This window comes from Puma concolor, chromosome B1 (assembly GCF_028749965.1).
Source record: "Puma concolor isolate L17-30 chromosome B1, mPumCon1.1.hap2, whole genome shotgun sequence".
Classification (NCBI taxonomy): domain Eukaryota; kingdom Metazoa; phylum Chordata; class Mammalia; order Carnivora; family Felidae; genus Puma; species Puma concolor.
Window position 1 is genome coordinate 21,744,247 of NC_141670.1, and position 12,638 is coordinate 21,756,884.

At 37.2% G+C, this 12,638-nt stretch overlaps 1 protein-coding gene across 14 annotated transcripts in view; it reads left to right on the forward strand.

The window, feature by feature from the left end:
- The first annotated feature begins 688 nt into the window (after window positions 1-688).
- Window positions 689-12,638, forward strand: part of LOC147581506 (uncharacterized) — a 237,757-nt gene continuing 225,807 nt past the window's right edge. For 13 of the 14 annotated variants that reach the window (XR_015249977.1, XR_015249978.1, XM_086703285.1 and 10 more), the window contains exons 1-2: window positions 1,656-1,773; window positions 4,233-4,420. The gene's annotated coding sequence lies outside the window, so the exon portion shown is untranslated. Of the gene's footprint in view, window positions 832-1,655; window positions 1,774-4,232; window positions 4,421-12,638 lie in introns of those variants that run through there. The other variant, XM_086703287.1, reaches the window with a different exon arrangement.

Consider the following 12,638-nt stretch of genomic DNA (forward strand, 5'->3'; position numbering starts at 1 on the left):
ACATTTAAAAAAGAGGAGATAATGTGACATAATGTCAAGCATTGTTTTGTGTATGACTAATCCCACTCTATTATGCCGACTTCTTTAGTTCTGATCCCCAATGTTTCAACGATATCTTCTAGTGTTTGTTTTAAGCTTTGAAATTCCATGGATGTCCTTATGAAGTTATTATGAATACTTTATAGATAGTATCCATATAGTCATTTACTTATTTAACAAATAAATAAGCACATGCAGGATTCTAGGTGCTGAGTATACAATTAATGAACAAGACTTCATTCCCATTCTCAAGTAGCATACAATCTTGTGAGGCAAGTATATATGTAAACAATGTAGTACAGTTTATGAGGCATGGTATATGCATCTACACAGGGTGTCCTGGGGGCAGAGTAGCCGGGCATCCAACTCTTCAGTGGGCAAGGGAGAAAGTGTTGTCATTGGAAGTTTTTCAGACAGGTTGACAGTTGACCTGAAAACAGAAGCAGGGCACCTGGGTGACTCAGTCAGTTAAGCATCTGACTTCAGCTCAAGTCATGATCCTATAGTTCATGAGTTCAAGTTCCATATCGGGTGAGTACGAGCCCCACTTCTCTCTCTGCCCCTTGTGGGATTCTTTCTCTCTCTCTCTCTCTTTGCTCTTTGCTCACTTGTGCCCTTTTTCTCTCTCTCCTCTCCAAAAAAAAAAAAAAAAAAAAAAAAAAAAAAGAAAGAAAAAAGAGAGAGAGGAAAGGAAATATTTTTTTTAAATAAGAGAAGCATGAAAATGGCAACTTAGTATTTGGAAAAAATATGTGCAGAAGAATAGAGACCCAAGGGAGCCTGGTATAACTGGTAAGTGGAAGGTAATTTGCTTATGACTGGTATACAGTTAGTTTTGACTTTATCATTGATGATGTAGAAGTTGTGGTATGGAAGCAAAATGACCAGATTTGAGCGTTAGGCACATCACTTCGGTGGCAATCACTGTGGAAGATGATTGAGAGAAAGTGGCACTTATGTATATGTAGGTGCATAGATGTGTGTGCGTGTGTATATGTGTGTATAAATGGAAATGTCTAGGAAAAAGCTATACCCAGAAGGGAATGTGAGTAAGACTGGCTAGCTGAGAAGAGGGAGTAAATCTGTAAATGGACAGCTATACGTGAGTACTAATTTTGAATTAGGTAAAAGGCTCTTGTGCTTATACAAATTCACATGGCATATGCATTTCCTCACTTAGGGCTCGGTTTGCAAGCTTAAAGCCTCTAGCATTTCTAATATGTGTACACAGATGCCACCTGCATAGAATGTTTGTTGGTTCACACACAAAAATACAGTGCTGATCTCAGAGCCATCTGTCATATGCTTGGCTAGATGGTGTTACAAAATTTGCAGATCTTTGAGGCAGCTCACAAGTGAGATGCTGAAATAATATAGAATCATATTTCAAGATTGGGGAGGACTTAGAACTATTTGATTCTTCCAGTTAATGGAATTATTTATTTTTAAACCTTACTTGTTGTTGAGTCCATGATCAAAGACACAGTATAAGAAAAGTAGGGAACTAGTCCTTCTGGCTTCCTTTCCTGCTTCCCTCTATCTTTTTGTTGTATGTTTCTATCTACCAGGCTCTGTGCTACATGATGATCCCATCAGGAAGCCCATCAGGAAGCCCATCAGGAAGGCTAAGACCTGGATCCCAACCTCATGGAACTCAATTTCTCTGAGAGAAAGTAGATAGGACAAGAAGTAAATATAATGCAATTTAATAATATGATAACAGCATGACAAAAAGTAAGTAGAATGGAATATAATAAGTACTATGATAATAGTATGAGCCAAGATTTGGGAGAACAGAGAAATGAACATTTAATTATTGTTGCCCAGCAGGATTGTGGGAGTCTTTATAGAGGATATGACACCTGACCAGGTTGTTGAAGGAGGAACAAGATTTTGCTTTGTTAGATCAGCAGGGAATTGCAAACCTGAGACAGACCACATTCCCTTGCCTTTCAATAAGAGCCTACTGCGTCTGTGTTCAATGTCTCAAGAACTTGAGGACATAGGTTAATGCTGAAATAGCAGACTAATTAAATTCTAAAATTGGATTAAAAACTTGTACTCAAGTCTGGGTATGATGATGATATGGGGAAGGAAAAGAGAAATAGTATTTGTTGATTGCTACTATTCTAAGTGCTTAATATTGCTGATCTCAATCTAACAATCAGTGAAGTAGGTATTAATACTTATTCATTTTTAAAGATAAGAAAAATTATCAAGGCTACTCAGCAGTAATAGCCAATATTTGGACTTGGATCGTTCTGACTGAAAAAGCCAACATAATTCTGTCTGCACCCTGTTCCCTCTATGCACCTTCCTTGAATATGTGCATACATATATACACAAATACGTAACATTATAAACAAACAAAAATACATACATACGTAAGTCCACATCCATGTATATATTCTTTATGTTCTTTACCATAGTATGAATCTATGTTGCTGGAATACTTTTTTCCACTAACTCAAATGATTCGGAAATAAAATATAAATACTTTATTAGGGAATAGCTTAGGGGTTGTATGTGAATGGACATTACCAAGCCTAATTCTGGTTTGAACCATGCTCTTTTGTCTGATTTTGGTACAAAATATTAGTAGGACAGTCTGTACTTGTGGCAAGACTCAGCCTATCACCAACTCCTTTTATTGAGAGGCTTTCAACACATAGCTGCCTTACTGTTTACTAACACTTACAAGTGTTAAAATCTTTCATGTCAACAGTTTGGGGATCTGGCTGTTGAGTCAATGGGGGCATTTTGTTGACTTCATAGGGTTTTTACAAAGGAGATCAAAGGGATGCATTATGTTTCAATACATAACTTTATAGGACAGATGGAATCCACCTTGAAAGACCTATGACACTTAAAGCCAGATTACCGAAAGTTTCAGACACTAAAACCTATTAGCTTCCTCGAAACTTATCCTCACAGTCGGCACATTTCAGCTTCATTTATAGGTAGTGGACAATCCAGCTTGAGTTTTAAGTACCGCCAAAGTTCAAGCACGGGTTAGGAGGATGGCCACGGAGGGGTGGTTTGTTCTGGAGACGTTCTGGTCTCGTATGTGCACTTGCTCTCTTGAATGGTAATTATACGTAAATGACTAAGTCACTTCATTTGAATAGAAACATTACCCAGTCACAACTTTTGGGAAGAATTCCAGAGCTTGATATTTGGCTAGGTGGTAGCTTCACAAATCTGTTCTCTCTCTCTTAAGAAAAGAGCATGAAAGAAAGTTGTTTTTCATCTTCCAGAAACTCCAAAGAGATTCTGCTCCTGTCCGCATCTGTCATCAGAAATGCACACAAACTTTTAGCTTCCCCCCTCTAGCCTTGAAACAAATTGCAGTGTTAGAAATGACGGTGGTGTACCTGAATATCCCTATTTTTTTAATCGATGAAAAAAAAAAGAATTCTGTGCATCCAAATCATTATTAAAGCTCCTCAAAAATCTTGTTTTGTGAAATCCTTTTAGATACATAGGGTAATTTGAAATAATTATTTTATAAATTAAAATGCTTTAAAGACGTCTTATTGTTTGGTGACATAGACATTTAACCCAGTGTTTGAAAAACATTTTTAGATGTAATTAAGTCCCAATTGCTTTAACATATACAAAGTCCTAATACTTTATTATCTTTTACACATACTGCTATTTTAAGTGGTATTGCAAGTGAAATCTTTCAGATTTTCTATAATGTGATACTTTGAGTTACACAATTATTAGAATTTTTATTTTTCTCTTACTGTAAGCAGCTTGGTTAAACATTTCCCAAACAGGTTCTGTACCTGTTCATTTCTTAGTGACTCATCCATTTATCACCTCAAGGTTTCAAAAGAGTAGATTAAAGCAATTGTATACTATTTTTAAAATGATACGAATACATACGACATTAAATTAAGTATGCAAATAAGTGTTTAAAGACTATAAACTACATACGTGTCTGGTATTCATAAGATAACTGTTTTTCAAAATTCTTTTTCCAGAAATATACAGAGGCTGTATTTATGCTTGATACATTTTCTAGTAATAACATAAAAATTAGCTACCATACCTGCTACCGAATGTCATACATTTAGAATCCTTTAAATAATAATTTATCTTCCTTTGGTGTTTTTAGAAATTTGCCTTCCCCTCCCCCCATTTTTGTTTAGGAGCAAACTAAACTTTTTTTTTTTTTTTTCTATTAGTGTATAGTTTCCTTCCAAGCATGTTGCCAGATAAACCCTATGACTCAGCACATAAACCTCCGAATATGCAGAAGTTTTGTTCGCCTGTTCTTCTGCGCATCACCCTTTGAAGAGTGTGTTTTTCCACTGCTGTCCTGCGGGGACCCATCAGGAGCAGAAGAGGTGAAAGGCATCCGCCCATCCGACAGGTGTGTAGGCCAAAGTCTCCGTCTCCCTTTGTTGGCGGCTCTGAAATGCAGGTGTTGAACACCAGTATCATCATTCCGTTTGATAGTTCGGCTTTTGTGTGTGTCAGGTGGGGACATTTACACTAAATCTGAAGGGGAAAACCTCTCATGACTTTGTTGTCTAGTCTGAGAAGCATAAAACAGATTTTTTTTTTGACTGGTTTTAAAGCTGAAAAGATTGGTGTGGCTTTACCTGTCAAGCTTCTAGGTAGAAGTCTTGTTTTAACTTGACCATAAAACAGATCCAATTTATTCCTTATAAAAAAAAAATAAACATTAAACGGTTCTAAGTGGAACACTAGATATTTCCAGGATTTAACCAAGAGATCTCGGGTGAAGTGAATGCTTTGCCTGATTGGAAAATACACCACCTTTTAAGACACTTGTATTTGTCTAGATCCTTTGGGTTTAAATTATAATTGTACTTTGTTTTTTATCACACTATCTGTCACCTTAAATTAAGATGTATGTAGCACCAGGTCAGAGGCACTCAAGAAAGTCTCCCTTTAAAATGCCAAAATTATCTCTAGTATCTCTTGGGCTCCCTGGATCCTATCCAGCTGTCACTTCTGCTCCATGATTCATTCTTATAACGTTAACCAGCTGTTGATTTAAAAATCTATTGTTGCTGGAGTTCACGGCAGGAGTGTTGGTTCTTTCTGAAATAGGCTGAACAATATAATAATGATTTTACACTCTTTCTACAAAAATATGTTTTTGTCATTCTGATTCTTCAATCCTGGTGGAAAAGGACGTCTATTATGCTTTGAATTATTTTCATGTCTGAGCATGTCTAAGATGGAAAAATGATTCCTGTGTTTGCATCTCATGGAAGAGTACCAGGGCTCCAGAGTATCAACATGTGACAACATGCATTTCCCTAAATATCTTAGTATCACATGTTCCTTTTTTATCTGTTAACATTTCTCTTTCACCCAAGAGGCCACATCACTCAACAAACGTCAATAATTTGGTAAACTAGACAGCTTTTGTTCTTCCAATTAACTAAATTCATTTATCTTTTAAATCACGGAAATTGGTAGTAAAGTGAAGCCATTTTATTCAAGGACTTAAAAATATCCTTTAAATATTATTAATGTTAAGCCTCACTTATGATACAAATTAAATATTGAGTACTGTAATAAAAAATTTAATGTAAAGATTGAATAACTACGTAGATTATAATATTGATAAGAGCTACGATTTATTTTGGGTCCTACTCTGTGTCAAGTGACCCCTTTAATCTTTCTACCAAGAATTATTCCAAGTAAGAAAGAGCTGAGAATAGGAAAATTTAAGTAACTTTCAGTCACTCAGCTAATTCAAACCCAGCCCCATCTGATTCTCAGCTTCTCTTATCAGGTGGTAGGCACTTGCTTCTCGGTGAAGTAGGAAAATAACACTGTGAAAAAGAAGGAATTAGGGACACCTGGGTGGCTCAGTCGGTTCAGCGTCCAATTCTTGATTTCATCTCAGGTCATGATCTCACGGTTCATGAAACGTGACAGAATGGAGTCTGCTTGGGATTCTCTCTCTCCCTCTGCCCCTCCCCCACTCATTCTGTCTCTCTCTTACTCTCTCGGCTCCCTTCCCACTCACTTCTGTCTGTCTCTCAAAATAAATAAACATTAAAAAATAAATAAAAAGAGAGAATTATGTAATAGGGTGTTAGAACGAATTGCATTTGCAGGTTAGAGTACATTCATTAACAAAATCTGCATTAGATTGCCTTACCAAAAGATTTCTAATACACACACGTGCACACACACACACACACACACTTGCTTTAAGAGTTTATATAGGAAAACTGAATTGGTGATAGTGTAGTGCCCACTTCCAATGTGCTTGACATGGATGGTTTCTTCCGAATGTGATAACAACCCTAGGAGGTAAATTATGATTCCCATTTTATACAGATGAATACAATGAAGGCTCCTAATTTAACAAGCAAGTGGGAAAGCCGGGATTTGAACTTAAGCCTCTTTTAACTCTACGAGCTAGAGCTAGGCTGCACTGCAAGCTAGTCTCACTCTGTAGATCAGCGTTTACTACACAAATGTGAATGTGAAAGATTCACAGCGTTCGAGGTTAAATTAGAAAAAAAAAATAATATTTATTTATTTTTGAGAGAGAGAGTGCGAGTGGGGAAAGGGCAGAGAGAGAGGGAGACAGAATCTGAAGCAGGCTTCAGACTCCAGGCTGTCAGCACAGGGCCTGACATGGGGCTCAAACCCAAGAACTGCGAGATCACGACCTGAGCCGAAGTTGGACGCTTAACCGACTGAGCCACCCAGGCACCCCTGAGGTTAAATTTATACTGAGTCCAAGGTATATTTACAAACGTTTTATGCATTTGTTTAATTAAATCTAGTATGAATGTGTGTGCATATGGATGTGTGATTTGACACTGTCCCCCCAAATTAGTAGGGGAAAAAAATCCCAGCAGTTAATGAGGGATTCTAGTCCAGTTTTTGAAGTTTTACTGTATCTTGAACTTACCACTGAAAGAAGAGAATACTGGGAAAAGAAGAGCCAGGAAGCTGGGCCCTTCCTTCTTAGACGCCCCTGCTGCCTGATCGTGCCCCTCAGCTTTGGTGAGAGCGCTTGCACAGATCTGCTCACAATTTGGACGACAAACTGTTGTTCTTCATGTTCTCTGTGGTAATGTTGCTGCGTGCGGTGCTTACGAATTTTGTGGTTATTTTGTTTTTACTGTTCTTCTAAGCATTTTTCCTCGGCCTTTGTAGTGTATCAGAAGAATGCAGAGAAATGAAACCTATTTTGTGTGTTCAAATGAGTGAACAATCACAAACTGATGAGCCCCTCTGTGCTTACACACCGGAGGCTCAGCAGGTGTGTGGTTGCTGCTTTTAATTCAATATTGCACTTCCTCCTCATCAGAACTTACTTTATATCCTGAATGATTTTTCCATTTGGTTTTTGTATTCTTCCCAGTATGATTAGCAGCTCTGTAATTAACATAAACGATACAAGGACTAGATTCACTCCAGGCAAGACGAAGTGTAACTTCTAAATCCAGGTCTGTTAAGCACTTGTTTCTAACCTTAAAAATTTTCTTTTGCAGACCCAGCTTATTATATGTAGCTAGGTTTCAATCTTCCTTATTATAGAGTTCATATTCAACCTCATATTAATGAATTTAATATGATTAAAATATAGTAGTAAGGCTCCAGTACATGCTGCTAGAATAATGGCTTAATTAAGCCTAATGTGCTTGCGTTTATAAACCCATAAACATGTTGCCCCACCTGAATCTGTAATATTTTTATATAATTAAAAACATATAATTTGTAGGCACCTGGGAGGCTTAGTTAGTTAAGTGGTTGGCTTTTTTTTAATGCTCATTTATTTTTGAGAGAGAGAGAGAGAGAGATAGGCAGAGAGAGAGAGAGACATAAAATCCAAAGCCGGCTCCGGGCTCTGTGCTGACAGAGCCCAATGTGGGGCTCGAACTCACAGACCGCAAGATCGTGACCTGAGCCAAAATTGGATGCTCCACCGACTGAACTACCCAGGCAAAGTGGTTGACTTCTGGGTTTGGCTCAGGTCATGATTTCCTGGCTGGTGAGTTCGAGCCCTGCATCCAGCTCTGCACTCACAGCATGGAGCCTGCTTGGGATTCTGTCTCTTCTTCTCTCTCTGTCCCTCCCGTACTGGTGCTGTCTCTCTTTTTCTCAAAATAAGTAAAAATAAACTTAAAAAAATATGATTTGTTTTTTTCACATGCGAGTAAACCTTAAGAAAATTATATACTGATAAGTTTCTGGAAATTAGTTCAATTTTTAAGATAATTTTCTTTTCTCTTGGAAATACCATCGTTGGTTGTTTTCTCAGTTGTTCCAGGATACTTTGAAGTAAAGGCAACCTGTCAAACCAAAGTATGGTGTTTTATATTAAATAAGTTATTGTATAAGATTATATATAAAACAGAAATGCCTTTGGGTACTGTGTAACTGTTGTGAAAGAGTCGGGTAGATGTACCCAACAGATCATATTTTTAATATTTATAATTGCTTTATGTGACTCAAGATCCAGAAAGTTTATAATTTTTTTAATGTTTATTTATTTTTGAGAGAGTCAGAGAGAACGAGCAGGGGAGGGGCAGAGAGAGAGAGAGAGAGAGAGAGAGAGAGAATATCCCAAGCAGGCCCCATGCTGTTCACACAGAACCTGACGTGGGGCTCAAACTCATTAACTGTGAGATCATGACCTGAGCCAAAATCCAGAGTTGGATGTGTAACTGACTGAGCCACTCACAAGCCCCAAGATCCAAGTAAGTTTAATACATTGTGATTAATAAAAGCTCTTGAGGATCTCCTAATCTCAGATTCCTCTTCCATTCTTTGCAATTTATTTTCTCTAGTTTTATTGAGATATTATTGACATAATACATTCCGTAAGATGCACAGTATGTTGATTTGATACACTTACATGTTGCAGAATGATTGCTCTCGTAGCTTTGGCTGACGCTTCCATCACCACACATTATTATCATGTCTCTTTTGTGGTGAGAACATTTGAGAGCTCTCGTAGCAACGACTAACTATTATCACCATGGTGTGTACATTACACCCCCAGAATTCACTGATCCTGTAACTGGAAGTTAGTGCTTTTTGGCCAATGTCTCCCCATTTCCAGGTCATATCAACTATCATATTTTACTAGGTAGCCATCTTCTTTACTTCCACTGAGAAGTGAGGTCTAATTTTTCTTGAAATAAGCTGTTTTCATCCATCTGTTATCTTTTCACTTTTGAAAGGGAAATTTGGATATGAGATATTTTATGTTTTGTTCTCCTTAATCTGTGACATAAAGCAAATAGCACAAGTCCCATGACGAAAGTCAGCTGACTTAATTTCATGGTAAGGAACGCCGAGGAACATGTGACTTCCTACTAGAGTATGACCTTGGCCATGCAGCTTCAGCTGATGGTTGCTATCCAGGCATATCCCCAACTCTTTTAATAAAAGCCAGAAATTCACATTTTTAATGTGAAAACCTCTAATTTTAGAAGATTGACAGTGAGTGAAAAAACACCATGTTTGCTAGAATGACTCAAACAAAGCTCACTGCCAACAGGCCTCCAGTTTGTGGGAACTAGTTTTCTCTGCATACAGTTCGCTCAGAGAAATGGTAGATTGCCAATCAACCCAAGATACGGTATTTCTTCCTCTCCAAATGTTCCCCTTTCTTAGCTTTACTAATGACATTTTTGTTGTTCTTTTAATATAAATATTAGTACCCAAGCATTCAGGGTAGCTATCGTGGAGGTCTGTGGTGGGCCAAAAACTTTAGAACTGATGTAGCCCACTTCCCTCATTTCACAAGTGAGAAAATGGGACAGGAGGGTTTTGTCTTTTTATCTCCTTTATTTTATGATTTGGCCAGTAACATTCTTTGCGGGGGATTTTCCCCACAAAGTCAATTTCGGTTTAGTTCACTGGACTTACACTGTGGTATTCTCAGAATATAGTTTCTGAAAAAAAATTAAATCTAGTTTACTTTCTAAGAGTTCCTGTTGCATTGTCCACTTTGTCCTTTAGTATCCCATGTGTGAGAAACCTCAGTAGAGAAACTTCGACTGAATCTCAGTGTAAGGATAAACATTGCTTCTTGGAGGCAATCAAGATGTCCAGTCTTATGATCGGTTTGGATACTGGAGTCTGTGTTTCCTCTGTATTTTGACCTCTGTTGACCCTTAGGGAAGTCAGGGCCGAATTAGCAACTGACGTTTAGCAACTGATTTTAGGACTTTAAGGCCTGCTTTTATGTGCTTACAATTTTTCACGGTCTTTTTACTGGGAGAGTCTCTTTCTCTCTGATTATATATATTTTATTATTTTGTATTATATATATTTTTATAAGTCATATAAAATATTTTGTAGAAATACTTGGAATATAAATAAATATGTAAACTTACATTTATATATGCAGGTGTATGCATATACACATTTGTACGAAGTCACATATTCGGAGCAGGTGGTATGCTATTATGTTCTTTATGGACAGTCATCCACTAGCTTTAGTAATTATCGCTTTTCAAAATTAATAACCCACAATAAACACCCAATCTATTTTTTAATGAATTGATTTCTCTAACATGTGTATCATGCAAAGGGTGAATGATCAACCAAACAATTTCTCATTATTAAGGGCAGGATGCTATTTTTCAGGATGCCATATGAAAGTGCCTCTAGAATGGCTATCCTCTTTGTACTTAGGTTTTTTAAATTCATCAGCTATGCCAACCTTGGATTACAGGGTTTCTAGGGTAGGGACAATGTTGCTTTAGTATACATGATACATTGTGTAACACTGTTTCTTACAGATGCTTTCTAAAAGCCTTCAGTGATGGGAGCAGCTGGATAATTTCCTTTTTTATTCACATTTATTTATTTTTGAAAGACAGCGAGACAGAGTGCAAGTGGGGGAGGGGCAGAGAGGAGGGACACAGAATCCGAAGCAGGCTCCAGGCTCTGAGATGTCGGCACACAGCCCGACGCGGGGCTCAAACTCATGGACCGTGAGGTCATGACCTGAGCTGAAGTCTGACGCTTAACCGACTGAGCCACCCAGGCACCCCACGATAATTTTCATTTTTATGGGAGAGTGTTGTAGCTCTTATTTTCAAAAGGAATGGAAATAACTCAAAACGTGATTCAAAATCTGCCTTGTTCCAGGTACTTGGTGTATTTTCTCACTGCATTTATCAATATTCTCACAAAATAGGTTATTACCCTCCTTCTGATTGGCTAGAAAACTAAATCTCTGACCTGCCTTAGGTCACGTAATAAGCAGCGACTCCCCAGCTGGCCATCAAATTCCATCCATCCACCTTTGTATGGCACTGGTTTTTGGGAAGAGTAATTTAGGGGATTTCTCTGACTCAGTTTTATGCTCAGCTCTCACCTGCCCACCTGTGCAATGTGTCTTTAATGTTCAGATAAAGAAAAGATTTGGTAGGGATGGAAGTCAATGTTCACATAGGTCCAACGACAGTGTGATTAGAGGTACTTACACATCTGTCTCAGCCGAACCCGTGTAACAAAAATATTTAATTTAGAATAAGCATGATTCAGAATAATTCTATCTTCCTTATAAGTGTTTAATTCAACTCCCAAGTGCCCCCGGTTTGATTAATAATCTTGAGTATGAAACATTTAAATTTCTAATTAGTTAAATATAAAAGTTAGAGGAGTTATCTTTGCCTTAATCATGCCGCAAGCTAGGCTCCCACCCTTTCTCCTAGGACTTGTGACTTACTAATAGTAAAAAGTCTTTGCTATCTATTCTATATTTTGATCTCTTTATATTACTTATGGCAGATAATTCTATTGGAATGATTAGGACTTAGCTTGGAGCTAAACAGTCATTCTTATCTAATTAGTTTAATATCTTAAATAATGTTAATGTAATTTTAGGCCAATTGGATTGATTTTCTACTAGATTCCTGAGTGACAAATGGCTGACCCAGAGACATGGGCACATAGTTTTGCATTATAAATTCCTGAAAGATGGGGACTTTGCTGGCTATCCATTTTTTTTCTATTGTGATTAATGCCATGATAAATAATTTCAGTTTCAACTAAATAATTTCATTAGCTAAAACAATATCAGAGGAAAAAATAATTTCGGTTCCCTTTTATTTCTTCTTCCTTTTTTCTTTTTTCTTTTTTCTTTTTTCAGATTGTGAAAATTTTCAATAGGCATGTGTTACTTAATCTATCAAGAAAAAACCGTGGAACTGTTATCATTTTAAATAAGTAAAAAGGAAGCAGTGATACTGTAGGCTATGTGTTTGTGGATCAAGCAGCAGATTGAACTAATGCCTCAGGGAAAAAAAGCATTTTGTTGTTGTTGTTGTTGTTGTTGTTGTTGTTGTTTTTGTATAGATTAGAATGCATTTACAAAAAAGCAGCCTGAATAAACAACATTTGGCACACTAAGAGTTGAGCTTGTACTAAGATTCGAGTTTTCATATTTTGCCTTTAGAGGAGAACTATAGACTCAAATTCTAGTGACACTATTATTTATATTGTGTGGGGTGAAAAGATTTTGTGAGTTTTGGTTATCACCATTCGAAATTCTCTAAGTTAGTTGAGACAGAAAGTGCAACAATAACTTCGGCTGTGGAATAAAAGCTGAACTCAATCCTAAC